The sequence below is a fragment of the Eurosta solidaginis genome, chromosome 1 (genome assembly GCF_040869045.1).
Source record: "Eurosta solidaginis isolate ZX-2024a chromosome 1, ASM4086904v1, whole genome shotgun sequence".
Lineage (NCBI taxonomy): Eukaryota > Metazoa > Arthropoda > Insecta > Diptera > Tephritidae > Eurosta > Eurosta solidaginis.
The window spans coordinates 369213102-369229026 of NC_090319.1; the positions used below are offsets into that span (position 1 = coordinate 369213102).

General features: G+C 36.2%; 1 protein-coding gene across 6 annotated transcripts in view; it reads left to right on the plus strand.

Moving 5' to 3' along the window:
* Positions 1–1460: 1460 nt before the first annotated feature.
* 5-HT7 (5-hydroxytryptamine receptor 7) overlaps positions 1461–15925 on the plus strand; it is a 361000-nt gene continuing 346535 nt past the window's right edge. For 5 of the 6 annotated variants that reach the window (XR_010949138.1, XM_067762965.1, XM_067762966.1 and 2 more), the window contains exon 1: positions 1461–2942. The gene's annotated coding sequence lies outside the window, so the exon portion shown is untranslated. The remainder of the gene's footprint in view (positions 2943–15925) is intronic. The other variant, XM_067762969.1, reaches the window with a different exon arrangement.

Here is a 15925-nt window from a genome sequence, read left to right on the forward strand (position 1 = left end):
TATTTGTTTTATGCCGGCTCCAAACGGCATCTGCAGGGAAGATTAGTCTTCGCTGAAAGCTTTTCATGGCAGAAATACACTCGGACAAGCTCGCCAAACACTTCTGACAATCAACAAGCGAGCCCGCTTGGAAAAATTTCCTTCAAATTGAAAAAAATTGTTTCTAAAATTTTGATGTTGCTTTGCCCGGCGCGTGAACCCAGGATCTTCGGTGTGGTATACGGATTATCCGCAAGTTTTCTTTAATAAATCTATAACAAATTAGCAACACTCAAATAGCGAATCAATAACTTTCGACAGTAAACCGATGCCGTATCGATAGCTTTTTGGTATAAATTCGATGATACGCTGAAAAAAAATTGGTAAGGCTTCGATAAAAAACTGATAGTTTTTCGAAGAAGAATCAATAGTTTTTTGATAACACATCAATAACATACCGATAACTCATCATATATAAATCGCCAACACTTCAATACCAAATTCATAGCATGCCGTCCGACTTCCAATGCTTCCTATCCCCACCTTGTATCTCCTTTCCTTTCATTTCCTTTCAACTCTGCAAGGTACATTGTTGTACATTATAATCCAGTGTTGTTACTACACTTTCGCTTCACTTCGTATTCTGTAGTGGTCGAAAGAGATTGAAGTTATGAATTGGGAACAATAAAAATGCAAGACCCTAGTTCCCATGGAAGAGTTGTCGGTAGACCAGCCGGTATTGATTTATGTCGGGTTCAAGTCCGGCACTTACTTAAGAGGCTGCCAATGCTCCCTCCTTGACAAAAACACACACACACACTGAAATTTGAGAAGGAATCGTGCCTAGTTTTATTTTTGTTTTTTTTTCAGCCTGTCGTTGAGGGATTTTATTAGAAAATATCAAAACAAAATTTTTTTAAAATATTTTGAGTAATAAACAAAACTTTTTAGTACATATTTAAGTTAATTGTAAGCAGTAGACAGGAAACTGTTAATAAAATAAGAATGTGTTTCAATTCCACCATATTCATTTGTACATTCTTCAAAACTACTGTTAAACATTACCAAAAGTCACTCAAATGTTCTGTTAACTTAAAGCAAGCGCTCTTCATATTTCTAACGTATGCATGCTAACAGCAACAAAAATTGCATGCGATAAAAAAATGTGAACACTGTTAGCGCGAGTAAAATGAGTAATAAACGAGAGTTTCTGATACAAAAATTGAGTATCGCTGAATGTGAAATGAGAGACAGAACAAGAAAATGCAGAGCACACATTCATGGTGATAACAGTGAGCAGGCACAATCATAAATTGAAACGTATGTTTGTATGTATTATGTATGAATGAAGCTACATGCATAACAAGAAGCCTGCAGGTATTTGCAGGAACAGCGTTATATGATGGTCTTGCTAAAACATGCTTTTTAAAAGAAACAAATGCAGTAAAATTTGCTACTGTTAAGGTTGTTGTTGATGCTTGGCGCGCGATTGTGATTTACGGCATTGAGTTGTATTTGTGCGTGCGTGTGTGCGCTTTTAAAACCCACTATGCTAAAGAAGTACTCATTAGTTACAAGCATCTAAGGAACTATTTTGATAAGATGTAAGATGACAATGATTGCTGTTGATTTTGGGTCGGCCTTTAAAGCTGATAACAGCTTAAATACAGCTGTGTTGATAGAGTTACAATATTTATGTACACACATGTATATACATGTCGCGATAACAGAGAACGTATTAAAATTAGAAATGAGATAGTGAGTGAATTTTGTTTGGTTTTATGTTACTCACAACACTTAAACAACACTTCCTATTTACACGAGCGATAACGGCATAAACGAGTCATCATACTAAACATTTGACGAAGTTAATTTGCTTGTCGTTGCTCCAGCTATGCTCGCGCCCGGTGCCGTTAGAATTTTCAGCTGTTGTGTTGGTTGCCTACAAAATTGGGGGCGGCAGCGTCAGCACAGCATTAGGTTCCAGTCGAATAAGTTACGTGTGCGCGCGAGTACAAGCAGAATTGAAAAGCGGACAAAAAAAAAATGCGTTTTTAAATTTTTGTTTGTGTCACAACAACTAAGCGTAACGGTTGAAATTATAAAAAAAAAAATAAAATAAAAAACAAAAATTAGCCAAATCAAAAATTTTAAATATTGTTAACGATAACTAATTATTATAAACTTAGCAGAGCTATTATATTAGAGTGTGCTAGCAAATTTGTTGTATGCAGTGAAGTGTTGATGAAAATTGAATTGAAAAAAATAATAAAATAAAAATAATAAATAAAATAAAATTTAATTACTATAAATAAGCGACACATACATAAATTGAAAAAAAAAAAAAAATATTTAAAAGTAAAAATATAGCAAAAAAAAAAAAAAAACCAAAATATAAATTTAGTGTTGGCGTAAAGCTCACAAAAAATCTACCCCATACATATTTGAATTAAAGTGAATTGTTGAGTGCGCGTAAAATAAATATAAATTAATGATCTTTTGATGAATGACATTTGCTGATAAAAATATAATAATAGTAAAAAATAGCAAAGTGCTGTGAAATTGCTATTTATTAATTTTAATTCACTTAAGAAAATTGCTTTTACGCCGTGTGTGCTGATGCGCTCAAAACTGAAGTGGCTAAACGAGTGCAGCATACACTAATGCATACATATGTACATATATATGTAGCTTGACACTTGCAACATTGCAACGTTGTCATCATCTGAGCTACAGCAACAACAGCAGCTGCTCAATTTGTGCGTTTGTGAAGATTAGCTTGATTTGATTATGGCGCAAGAGAAGACAGGTGATAAAAAAGTATTTAATGTGTTTCAAATTGATTTGATTAAATTAAATAGCGAGGAAAGGGAGATATGAAAAGATATATCGCAATATTGTTGTAATTGCATAAATTCAGTGCATATGCAAGTGACATACATACATTTTAAAGAAGAATTAATGTAAGTGAAATAAGATGCATGGAAGATATATGAATGAGAAAAAGTTGGAAAATAAATATAAAATTTTTTTTTAAATAAATTATTTGTAAAATAAAGTTGTTTAAATAGAAATTATAGTTATGTGAAGCGATGAGGTGAAAAAATTGTCCATACATTTGAATGAATTTTTGTTTGAATTTTTTTTTCATATTACCGTTTTACATAATTGACCCTCAAATTTTACGTTATAAAATGACTCAGTCCTCAGGACCTAATTTAATAGCTGCATGTTCAGATCTGAACCCAAAACTTCCCCAAGCTTTTCTTACTGCAGCAAGCACTTCCTCTATCCGCTGTTATTGAGGAGGTCTTACTAAAAAGCATGTGACGCCAGAAGGCAGTTAGTATGCCTAACGTGAGCCTTAAGTTATCTCTCTTTAGAGATATGAGCTACATTGTGAGTCTAACGTTATGGGACTCGCACATAATCTTAGAAATTGTGCAGCCTCACTTCCTGCAGAATTTCTGCTGCTTTCTGCACTGCTACAGTTTCCGGCTGAATGTTTTTCGCTTCTTCAGTTTTGTATTGTTTGTAAGATCTACGCAGCAAACGGTAAACCGGACTTCTTCCGTTAGTTTGGAGCCATCAGTATGCACGTGTATCTTTCTCAGCTCAGCTCAGATACGGAAAATAAAGTCCATTCCCGTTTATTTGATTGCTGACGCTTTTTTTGGCCATTAGCTTTTCAGGGGCGTACGGAACGGCATACAACAATAATTTTGGGGTCGTGTTTAGGGCTCCCGTTATGATAATCGTTTATAATTTGCATATTACCTATAGTTTTTTCACATACGTATATTTTCGTGTGAATGTCTACCAAAAAAACCCCCTATGAGTACAGAAAGAGAGAGTTTGGGAGATGGATATAAGTGGGGCCTAGCTTAGCATATTTTCGCATGCATACAAAGCCACGGAGGCGCTCTTCTTTCTCTCTTCCTTATGAATTCTCCACGACAACTTGCTATCCATTATAATTTCTAGATATTTTGTGCTGATATTTTCTTGAAGGATTACCCCTCCAAGCATAGGCTAAGCCCAATTAGGGCACTTATATTTCCTTGTCAATAATACTAGATCAGGTTGTTCTACGTAGATGGTTAACCCGCCTCCAGATGCCCAGGCATTCGCATAGAGCACGCAGCTCCAGATCTATCAAAATTATTCATATTGTTTATTAAATAGATATACCGATTATTTAATAAATGAACAAACTGACTAAAAATGCAAGTTATTTAATTAAAGATTACTGAATTAGAGACTAAAATAGTTGTCTGAATAGATTAGCAGTTAAGTGAATTACTTAATAATCTTAGACTTTATATTAGAATTATAGTTTTAAAAATAAAAAATAAATTTCAAAAATAAATGCAAAAATATAAATCTCAATAAGGAATAAATAAACCTATTTGACTCTCAATTATTAAATAAATAATTAGAAATAAAAAAGTACTAAAAAAGTTAAGTAATTCCTATATAAAAGAATAAAGTTAGAAAAAATTAATTAAGTACTAATTGTATAAATGATTAATGAATTTAATCGGTTAGTTGAAAAGATTAAGAACTATATGAATTTGGTGGCCAGCGTGGTGTGATGGTAGCGTGCTCCGCCTACCACACCGTATGCCCTGGGTTCACACCCCGGGCAAAGCAACATCAAAATTTTAGAAATAAGGTTTTTCAATTAGAAGAAAAATTTTCTAAGCGGGGTCGCCCCTCGGCAGTGTTTGGCAAGCGCTACGGGTGTATTTCTGCCATGAAAAGCTCTCAGTGAAAACTCATCTGCCCTGCAGATGCCGTTCGGAGTCGGCATAAAACATATAGGTCCCGTCCGGCCAATTTGTAGGGAAAAGCAAGAGGAGCACCACGCAAATTGGAAGAGAAGCTCGGTTTTAGATCTCTTCGGAGGTTATCGTGACTTACATATATATATTTTTTTTTTATTTATTAAACATGAATTATATATTATATATGAAAAATTAAATCTATAAAAATATAAATAAGTTAATAAATAAATCAAAAAATATATAACTGCGTACGTAAATTAATAATGTTGAACAAATTTGGGGCATAATACATAAATAATTTATAAATAAATAAATAAATAAATAATGAAATAAAAGGCTGAAATACCAAAAGAATCAACAAAACATTAATCAGTAAGGGGTGGAGAGGTAAATAAATAATTGGTCGTTATTAAAAGACTGTAAAAAAGAAGAAGCGATTATTATATGAATGAAAAAATTGGGCGAAAATAAATATGTTAATCAACGAATAAAAGAATTAGAAACCCAATCAGTTAGTTGACGAGATTATTTATTAAATGATTTAGTCAATTAATTTTGAAGAAATTGAATTTTATATTGAAACCATGCATTGTGAAGTAAAAAAAATAATTTATAAATAAATTAAAAGAGTAGAAACTAAATAAGTAAATAATAAATGAAGAGCTCAATTTAACAAAAGAGTCTTACATTAACTAGATATGAATACATTTTTCAATTTATTGAGTATTTTGAATAAATTGATTTTGAAATAAACTAAATGAAAATAGAGTAGATTATGAAAAAAAAAAACAAAGCCAAAAATTTAACACATGGATAAAAAGGGATATTGAAACTAATTAACCAATAAATAAAATGATTTTTAAGAACATTATTATTATATTAACTTATTCATAAATAATAAGTTAAATAAGAAAATTTTTCAATGAATGAAAAAATTAAAAAATATAAGGCGCAATAACATCCGAAGATATTTTAGGCTGAGCTTCTCTTCGAATTTGCGTTGTGCCCCTTTTAGTTTTTAACTACAAATTGGCGGGACGGCACCTACCAGTTTGATCCCAACTCAGAAATGCAAGGCAGATGAGTTTTCACTGAGAAGTTTTTCATGGCAGAAATACACTCGGAGTGATTGCCAAACACTCCCGAGGGGCGACCCCGCTAAGAAAAGTTTTCTTCTAATTGAAAAAAGTTGTTTCTAAAATTTTGATTTTGTTTTGCCCCGGGTGTGAACCCTGGATCTTCTGTGAAGTAGGCGGAGTACGCTAGTATCACCACACGGGGGCCGCTAAATTAATAAGTAAATAATAAACAACGAAAACGAAACAGTAAATATATAAAGCGAACATAAAGAAAAATGGCGGAATAGAAGTAGCAATTTATCAGTGGAACAAACCACCGCTGTTTGGCTAAATGGTTAACGCAGCGGGCCTAAAGCCAACTGACGATGAAGACTTATTAAGCAATCATCGAAATAGATCTACCTGAGCAGATGTCGTAGGTTGTCGGCAAATTTCTTTCTTCTTTGCAATGATAAAAAAATTAAAAAAAAAAAAAAAATAACTATCACAAATACTATTGTTATACATAAGTATTGGGCTCGAATTCGAATAAAAAATCTATTAAAAGTAAACTAAAAATAAGTAATGTCATTTACTAATAAATGAGTTGAGTGCGTTGCCACAAAAACAAACAAATTCATAAATAAGCAAAAACAAAAAAGAAAATAAACAAAGCAATCACTAATTAACTATACAAATAAATCAGTTACTTAATTTATCAGAGCAGCCAAGATACAAAATTAGTTAAAACATGATCTAATTTACTAAGAGATAGCTACTCAACTGGGGAATTCTTGAATAGTAGATAACTTACTTACTTACTTAATTGGCGCTTAAACGTCTAAACGGTTATGGCCATCCAACAAGGCGCGCCAGTCTCTCCTTCGCTCCGCCAACCGGCGCCAATTGGTCACACCAAGGGAGGTTAAATCGTTTTCCACCTGGTCCTTCCAACGGAGTGGAGGCCGCCCTTTACCTCTGCTTCCATAGGCGGGTTCCAATAGAAACACTTTCTTGGCCGAAGCATCATCATTCATTCGCATAACATGGCCTGGCCAGCGCAGTCACTACGTTTTAATTCGCTGGACTATGTTGATGTCTGCGTATAGCTCGTACAGCTCATCGTTAAATTTTCTTCGGTACTCGCCATCGCGTAGAGGTCCATAAATCTTTCGAAGAACTTTTCTCTCGAACACTCCCAAAGCCGCTTCATTTGCTGTTGTCATGGTCCATGCTTCTGCCCCATATAGCAGGACGGGTACGATAAGTGACTTGTAGAGTATGATTTTTGTTCGCCGAGAGAGGACTTTACTTTTCAATTGCCTACCTAGTCCAAAGTAACATTTATTGGCAAGATTGATTCTTCGCTGGATTTCAGTGCTGATGTTGTTGTTAGTGTTGATTCCGGTTCCCAAATAAACGAAGTCTTTTACTATTTCGAAATTATGGCTGCCAAAAGTAGCGTGGTTGCCAAGGCGCGTATGCGCTGATTCTTTGCTGGATGACAGCAGGTACTTCGTTTTGTCCTCATTCACCATCAAACCCATCTTTACCGCTTCTTTTTCCAGTTTGGAGTAAGCAGAACTAACAGCGCGGGTGTTTAGGCCGATGATATCAATGTCATCAGCATATGCCAGTAATTGCACGCTTTTATAGTATATTGTTCCAGTGCGGTTAAGTTCAGCAGCTAGTATAATTTTCTCCAACATCAAATTAAAGAAATCGCACGATAGTGGGTCACCCTGTCTGAAACCTCGCTTAGTTTCGAACGGTACGGAGAGGTCCTTCTTAATTCTGACTGAGCTGATGGTGTTGCTCAACCCGTATAAGTTTTGCGAGGAAACCAAATTCAGACATAGCGGCATATAGGCAGCTCCTTTTCGTGCTGTCGAAGGCGGCTTTAAAGTCGACGAAGAGGTGATGTGTGTCGATTCTCTTTTCACGGGTTTTTTCCAAGATTTGTCGCATTGTGAAAATCTGGTCGATGGTAGATTTACCAGGTCCGAAGCCGCACTGGTAAGGTCCAATCAGCCGGTTCACGGTGGGCTTCAATCTTTCGCACAATACATTTGAAAGGACCTTATATGCGATATTAAGAAGGCTGATTCCACGACAGTTGGTGCATTTTGCAGTATCCCCCTTCTTGTGGACTGGGCAAAGAACACTTAGATTCCAACCGTCGGGCATGCACTCGTCCGCCCATATTTTGCTAAGAAGCTGCTGCATGCGCCCTACCAACTTGAATAGCTCCGCAGGCAATCCATCAGCGCCCACGGCCTTGTTGTTTTTCAATCTGGTTATTAGATAGTAGATAAACTGGAATATTTATTCAATAAAATTATAACTCAGGGTGTTTTCCTGATGACATTAAATGTGCCGTTGTAATCCCGATCTTCAAAAAAGGGGATAAGAGCGACGCACGTAAATTCAGGCCCATATCTCTACTCCCATCGATTTCAAAAGTATTTGAAAAGGCGGTTAAAAATAGAGTTGTGAACTTTCAAGATAAATCGAACTTTTTCAGCCCCATGCAGTTCGGATTTCGATCCAAACTTTCGACAGGGGACGCTCTGCTAGATTTCTGCTCAAAGGTGTACAAAGCTCTCCATAGTAAAAGTAACTGTGCTGGTTTCTTTGTCGACATAAGAAATGATTTTGATATGGTAGACAGGAATATGCTTCTGGACAAAATCCATCGTGCAGGTTTTCGTGGTTTTATGTACAAATGGTTTACATCCTATCTTGCTAATAGAATACAAAATGTTAAAATGTGTAGTTACTACAGTAGCCTGCAGGACGTTAATCTTGGCGTACCCCAAGGCTCTGCCCTTGGCCCGGTACCGTTCCTGCTTTATATTAACTCAATTTTTTCAATTCCATTGAAGGGAAAAAAACTGCCTTTGCAGATGATCTTGCCATTGCGTATAGTACAACGAGATACTTCGAACTAATATGTGATATTAGCCACGATGTACATATGCTGAGGACTTGGTTTGCTATACACAAGCTACTTGTTAGTAATAAAACGAAATTGATGTATTTTAGCCATGCCCCAAAGAATTTGAGGCTTGTGATCTTTTTTTTTCATTCAGCAGAATGCGCACGTTTTAACATGCATCATATGGCATGCCCTTTGAATGCCACGAAATGTTCATTCGCAACCAATGTTAAATGCAGTGATAACTGCTTCAGGATTGATGTTGTTGAAAATTTCAAATACTTAGGTATTATAATCGATAATCATTTAAATTGGTCTGCACACATTCAGAGGCTAAACCATTACTTTCTGTACACTACCCGTCACTTCTATCCCCTCAAAAAGTGTTGTACTATGTCCACTCTAAAAGCTGTTTACTATGGTCTAGTCCAATAGAAATTTCAATATGGGATTACCTGCTGGGGTGGCGCTTCGCCTAGTAAGTTGTCACCCGTTGTAATACTCCAAAAGGGAATTATAAGACGTATATGTGGCGCAAACTACAGGTCTCACGCTATGATATCTTTTAGGAGACTAGATATACTACCATGTCGTCATCTATATTTAAAGTCCTAAAAACTTTATTTATTAGATCGGGGTACTTAGAAAGTTATCCTTCTGAAGTCTACAACCTTAGGAAAAAAATTTCAACTCTCTCCCTGCTTCTGTACAGGTTATAAGAAATCTTAACCTATTTCGAAGGAAAATAAAAATGTATCTGATTAGTTTTAGCCATTACGATCTAGAAGCCTTGATGAGGACGTTGTTGTAAACCATATCTAATTTCTGTATCTATATCAACTGTTTCTCTATCGGAACCTTAACTAATTATCTGAATTATTCTGAACATATTCTATAATATTATTAAAAACTATACATACCCCACACTGAAAAGGAATTTTACTATGTGAACTGGCATTTAATACTATTTTAAAATTTAATATAAAAAATGCCATGAACTTTTCTTATGCTATATAGTAATAGAATATGCTCTTTCAATATTGTAATTTATTTAAAATATGCGTTAAGAAAATGTTTAATAAATAAATTAATAAAAATAAAAATATTTATTAAATTAATTGGTGACGATTAGATAATAATAAAAATAAAAATATTTTCAATGATAGCCGGTCAACAATTTTTTGTATTAAATTTTACAGGAGAATAGGCTTTTCTTGACCATATGGTTGCTATTTTTAGTGCAAGTAAAACTTCACAATTGCGACCCAACCTTTCGCTAAGCACCTTAGCTTCTTCAGGGGTGAAACTGCATTTATTTAACATCATTTTCATCAAAAAACATTGAAGAATTACATGAAATTATAAAAATTTTGAATTTTGTTAATATACCGAAACAATAAAATTTTGGTATAAGGTCACTTACAAATATATGTATGTACGTAAAATAACACAATTTGCATAACTACAACTAACACATCGATACCATCTGTGTGTGGTACATTTGTCAACTAAAATTCAAAATTATATGCAAAGCAAATAAGCCGCTGCAATGCAATCAGTATCCTCTTTTATGTTTACTGTTTTGTCCCTTTTCTGCATTATTCTTAAGCTCTCTGTGGTGTATCTGATCTTCATGTTCATTTAGGCGAACGCCAAAGCTTCGTCTGGTTGTGCATATGCATATTTTATCACAGCTTTCGTTCTCTGTCCCTTTGCATGGTATTTCGTATACTTATTATTATGTTGTGAAGTTTGAAGTGGTGTTTTTGTTTTTGTAAAAATGCTTCCTAATGTTTTGTTGGATTTATATGCCAAGCGTATGTTACTTTTGTAGGTATATATGTAACACTATAATACTGTTTGGGCTGATCTGTTGTATCTTTTGTTGCTCTTTTATTGCGATTGTTTTCTATATTTGCTATTTGTTCCCTTATTAGGCTGTGTATAAGTGTTTATGGGTAGTTGTTGCTAGTGAGAATTTCTTTAATTTTTCTAATGTTTGCATCCCAGAACTGTTGATGGCTGATATCTAAAGCTTTGTTGATTAGGTTCTTTGCGGTATTCATTTTGTACTTGAATGGTTGGGCTGATAAGAAATTTATCAACCGGCCAGAAGAGGTAGGTTTTGTGTACCAGTCTAGCATAGGTATGTTGTTCTTTCTATGAACGCGCGTGTCTAAGAAGGGGATGCTGAAATTTGTTTCTGTTTCCAGGGTGAACTTCAGTTTGTCGTGGTACTTGTTGAATGTATCTAGAATAGTGTCTTGGTCTTTTCTTTTGACTATAGCGAAGATGTCGTCAACGTATTTCACTATGAACTTTATATCTATGTTATGTTGTGTTTTAAGTTTGGATATGGCGTCGTTTAGTAAGTCATCTAAGACTATGTCTGCAATGGTTGGCGAAAGAGGGTTGCCCATAGGTATACCAAATGTTTGGCCATACAAGCCCACAGGAAATAATTATTGTCTTTTAGACAGAAATCCAACATTTGTAGGAAAATTCGCTTCGGTATTTTTGTGGTTTTTTGTATTTCCTCCCACTTTTTTAAAATTATGTTTGCGGCGAAAACAATTGGAATATTGGTGAACAATGACACAACGTCAAAGGAAACCAATATGTCTTCGTCTTTAACACTTATGTTTTCCAGCTTTTCTTTAAACTCGAACGCATTTTTTATATTATATTCTTCCGACACAAGATTTTTTAGTATATTTCCTACGTACTTAGACAGATTGTAGCATGGTACATTAACTGATGATATAATTGGACGAAGGGGAATATCAGGCTTATGAATTTTAGGAAGCCCATATATTCTTGGGGCGATTGCCGTAGAACATGTAAATCGTTGCTTCTCTTTAGAATCGATTATTTTATTTTTGTACAGCTCATCCACTATTTTGTTATTTTTCTTTTGCAGATCATTAGCGGGGTCTTTTCTCATAGCTCTATACGTACTCCTGTCTTCTAATATTTTATTCATCTTTCTCATGTAATCTTCTTTATACAGTACCACTGTTTTATTTCCTTTGTCCGTGTCTGTTATGAAAGGATTTCGTTTTATTAAAAGCTTGCAGAATACATTTTTCTTTTGCACTGTGTCTGGAATTTCGTTTGAAATGCAATATTCGATTGCTCAATTTATTTCTCGCCACATCTTTAGCTTTATCGTCTCCTATGTTTTGTATAAAATGCTCCATTTTGTTTGTTTTTGTTGTGGGTATTGTAAATTTCTTGCCAAGAGAAAGTAACCACTTGACTTCGGTTTTGTTTACAAAAAAGTCGTTGTTCATTTAATACCCATAACGCAAATTTTTTGGTACTTTAGTTTATTTAATTTTGACTTATGTGTTTCTTCTCTCTCTTTTGTTACTCTTTGTCTCAAGAAGTTTTGTTTCTCGGTAAAGTCGCAAAAATCTGTCTCATTTAACTCTCGCTTTAATCTGTGTTCTGCATGATATATGTTGTTACTTGTGGTTTTTATACTCAGTTGAGCAGAGCTCACAGAGTATATTAAGTTTGATTGGATAACGGTTGGTTGTACATATATAAAGGAATCGAGATAGATATAGACTTCCATATATCAAAATAATCAGGATCGAAAAAAAATTTGATTGAGCCATGTCCGTCCGTCCGTCCGTCCGTTAACACGATAACTTGAGTAAATTTTGAGGTATCTTGATGAAATTTGGCATGTAGGTTCCTGAGCACTCATCTCAGATCGCTATTTAAAATGAACGATATCGGACTATAACCACGCCCACTTTTTCGATATCGAAAATTTCGAAAAACCGAAAAAGTGCGATAACTCATTACAAAAGACAGATAAAGCGACGAAACTTGGTAGATGGGTTGACGTTATGACGCAGAATAGAAAATTAGTAAGATTTTGGACAATGGGCGTGGCACCGCCCACTTTTACAAGAAGGTAATTTAAAAGTTTTGCAAGCTGTAATTTGGCAGTCGTTGAAGATATCATGATGAAATTTGGCAGGAACGTTACTACTATTACTCTATATGTGTTAAATGAAAATTAGCAAAATTGGATGAAGAACACGCCCACTTTTTAAAAAAAAAATTTTTTTAATTCAAATTTTAACAAAAAATTTAATATCTTTACTGTATATAAGTAAATTAAGTCAAAATTCAACTCCAGTAATGATATGATGCAACAAAATACAAAAATAAAAGAAAATTTCAGAATGGGCGTGGCTCCGCCCATTTTCATTTAGTTTGTCTAGAATACTTTTATTGCCATAAGTCGAACAAAAATTTACCAATCCTTCTCAAATTTGGTAGGAGCATAGATTCTATGACGGTAACTGTTATCTGTGAAAATGGGCGAAATCGGTAGAAGCCACGCCCAGTTTTTATACACAGTCCACCGTCTGTCCTTCCGCTCGGCCATTAACACAATAACTTGAGCAAAATCCGATATATCTTCACTAAACTTAGCCCACGTACTTACCTGAGCTCACTTTTTCTTGGTATAAAAAATGGGCGAAATCTGACCATAACCACGCCCACTTTATCGATATCGAAAATTACGAAAAATGAAAAAAATGCCATAATTCTATACCAAATACGAAAAAAGTGATGAAACATGGTAACTGGATTGGTTTATTGACGCAAAATATAACTTTGGAAAAAACTTTGTAAAATGGGTGTGACACCTACCATATTAAGTAGAAGAAAATGAAAAAGTTCTACAAGGCGAAATCAACAGCCCTTGGAATCTTGGCAGGAATACTGTTAGTGGTATTGCATGTATAAATAAATTAGCAGTACCCGACAGATGATTTTCTGGATCACCTGGTCCACATTTTGGTCGATATCGCGAGAACGCCTTCACATATACATCTAAGGGCCACTCGCTTTTAAAACCCTCATTAATACCTTTAATTTGATATCCATATCGTACAAAAACATACCAGAGTCACCCCTGTCCCACCCTAATGGCGATATCTCGAAAAGGCGTCCACCTATAGACCTAGTGTCCACTCCCTCTTAAAATGCTCAGTAGCACCTTTCGTTTGATACCCATATCATACAAACATTCTAGAGTCACCCCTGGCCCACCCTAATGGCGATATCTCGAAAAGGCGTCCACCTATAGACCTAATGCCCACTCCCTCTTAAAATGCTCAGTAACAGCTTTCGTTTGATGCCCATATCGTACAAACATTCTAGAGTCACCCCTGGCCCACCCTAATGGCGATATCTCGAAAAGGCGTCCACCTATAGACCTAGTGTCCACTCCCTCTTACAATGCTCAGCAACACCTTTCGTTTGATACCCATATCGTACAAACACATTCTAGAGTCACCCTGGCCCACCCTAATGGCGATATCTCGAAAAGGCGTCCACCTATAGACCTAATGTCCACTCCCTCTTAAAATGCTCAGTAACACCTTTCGTTTGATACCCATATCGTACAAACATTCTAGAGTCACCCCTGGCCCACCCTAATGGCGATATCTCGAAAAGGCGTCCACCTATAGACCTAATGTCTACTCCCTCTTAAAATGCTCAGTAACACTTTTCGTTTGATACCCATATCGTACAAACATTCTAGAGTCACCCCTGTCCCACCCTAATGGCGATATCTCGAAAAGGCGTCCACCTATAGACCTAATGCCCACTCCCTCTTAAAATGCTCAGTAACACCTTTCGTTTGATACCCATATCGTACAAACATTCTAGAGTCACACCTGGCCCACCCTAATGGCGATATCTCGAAAAGGCGTCCACCTATAGAACTAAGGATTACTCCCTTTTAAAATACTCATTACCACCTTTCATTTGATACCCATATCGTACAAACACATTCTAGAGTCACCCTGGCCCACCCTAATGGCGATATCTCGAAAAGGCGTCCACCTATAGACCTAATGCCCACTCCCTCTTAAAATGCTCAGTAACACCTTTCGTTTGATACCCATACCGTACAAACATTCTAGAGTCACCCTTGGTCCAGCTTTATGGCGATATCTCGAAAAGGCGTCCACCTATAGAACTAAGGATTACTCCCTTTTAAAATACTCTTTACCACCTTTCATTTGATACCCATATCGTACAAACACATTCTAGAGTCACCCTGGCCCACCCTAATGGCGATATCTCGAAAAGGCGTCCACCTATAGACCTAATGCCCACTCCCTCTTAAAATGCTCAGTAACACCTTTCGTTTGATACCCATATCGTACAAACATTCTAGAGTCACCCTTGGTCCACCTTTATGGCGATATCTCGAAAAGGCGTCCGCCTATAGAACTAAGGATTACTTCCTTTTAAAATACTCCTTACCACCTTTCATTGGATACCCATATCGTACAAACACATTCTAGAGTCACCCCTGGCCCACCCTAATGGCGATATCTCGAAAAGTCGTCCACCTATAGACCTAATGCCCACTCCCTCTTAAAATGCTCAGTGACACCTTTCGTTTGATACCCATATCGTACAAACATTCTAGAGTCACCCCTGGCCCACCCTAATGGCGATATCTCGAAAGGGCGTCCACCTATAGACCTAATGCCCACTCCCTCTTAAAATGCTCAGTAACACCTTTCGTTTGATGCACATATCGTACAAACACATTCTAGAGTCACCCCTGGCCCACCCTAATGACGATATCTCGAAAAGGCGTCCACCTATAAACCTCATGGCCACTCCCTCTTAAAATGCTCAGTAACACCTTTCGTTTGATACCCATACCGTACAAACATTCTAGAGTCACCCCTGGCCCACCCTAATGGCGATATCTCGAAAAGGCGTCCACCTATAGACCTAATGCCCACTCCCTCTTAAAATGCTCAGTAACACCTTTCATTTGATTCCCATATCGTACAAACACATTCTAGAGACACCCCTGGTCCACCTTTATGGCGATATCTCGAAACGGCGTCCACCTATGGAACTAAGGATCACTCGTTTTCAAAATACTCATTAACAGCTTTCATTTGATACCCATATCGTACAAACACATTATAGAATCACCCCTGGTCCACCTTAATGGGGACATCTCGAAAAGGCGTCCACCGATAGACCTAAGGCCCACTCCCTCTTAAAATGCTCAGTAACACCTTTCATTTGATACCCATATCGTACAAACAAATTCTAGAGTCAGCCCTGGTCTACCTTTATGGCGATATCCCTAAATG